Genomic DNA, 1,325 nt, shown 5'->3' on the forward strand with positions numbered 1-1,325 from the left:
ATTTCATCTTGGGCAGAAATAGAAGACTATTGTTTTTATTCATTCATTCATTCACTCAAAACTGCATGTTTATTTTATTTACATTAGAAAAAATATTATCTCTTAAAATTTTGGTCCGCTTTTGTCTTCTTTACTTCTACCACTCAAACTCCAGTACTTCAGTTTTACTCAAGTGAAAGCAGAAGTAGATAGCTGATGTGAGAACTAAGTATTTCACATCATTAAATTAATAGAATTTAATTGAATGAGGTGTGCACTTTATTATTTATCAGGAATAGTAACTCATCTCTCCTGCACGTTATTTCCCTTTACTATTATTTATGAGAGTAAGTATGTAATGAGTGTCTCTTTTCCCATATGCAGTCATATGAGTGTGCTTAAGGGTGGTTTATAACACCGGTAACAGGATTTGTCCTCTGATCTTCAGTTCATGCTCAATTCCCCTTATTATAGGGTGTTTCCACAATAACTTCAAATGTTTTAGTCAGACGTGCACTTTCCAACATCAGCTGTAAAAATTAAGATGTGAATTTAAAAACATTATTTATAATTCCAGACTAAATAATGCTGGACCCACTTACAGCGATGCTGTTGTGAGGAGGTCCTTGGACAGCCACTGGCTTCAGTCTCCACACGGCCTCCTTTGGCAGAACAGCAACCTGGTAAGTGGCTCTAGCAGGAAAGCTACTCTTGAAATGTTGTTTGTGGGTTTCATTGACGGTTTTGAAGCCATTTATGTCAGCCCACAAAACAGTTGTCTTTACATGTTAGTGAAATCACAACCTGCAGCTTTCAGAATTTCACCCATGTTGACAAGGGCTTGTTTGGTTTCTTCTGCCATCCCTCCTAGCACCAGCTGTCCACTGGAAGGTTCATGCCTACCTGTCCTGAAATGTAAATAGTACTGTTGACTAACAAAGCTTGACTGTAGGGACCAACAGCTCCTGGGGCTTTTGCAATGCTGATCACCTTTCTGATCAAAGACACCGTGGCTAACACTGCCATCTTGCTGTCCCTCTAAGAGAACAGTCCCGTACACTGTCTCTCATAGCATCTCACCTGACTAACCAGAAGACTATTGTTTTTGTTCTCTTAGTTAAGAGTCACTTATGTTTTTCCTCCCACTCTGTTATCTTATTTTATTTTTCCTTCCCTTCCCTTATATTCATCTCTTTTGTTTCTTAAATTCGATATATGAGTGAAATCATATGGTATTTGTCTTTCTCAGACTGACTTATTTCACTTAGCATAACACTCTCTATTTCCATCTATGTCATTTGCATATGGCAAGATTTCATTCTTTTTGATGGCTGAATAATATTCCA

General features: G+C 37.7%; 1 pseudogene; it reads right to left on the reverse strand.

The window, feature by feature from the left end:
• Window positions 1-577: 577 nt before the first annotated feature.
• On the reverse strand, window positions 578-1,005 carry LOC131507993 (2-iminobutanoate/2-iminopropanoate deaminase-like; annotated as a pseudogene).
• Window positions 1,006-1,325: the final 320 nt, after the last annotated feature.

Source organism: Neofelis nebulosa, chromosome 3 (assembly GCF_028018385.1).
Source record: "Neofelis nebulosa isolate mNeoNeb1 chromosome 3, mNeoNeb1.pri, whole genome shotgun sequence".
NCBI lineage: Eukaryota > Metazoa > Chordata > Mammalia > Carnivora > Felidae > Neofelis > Neofelis nebulosa.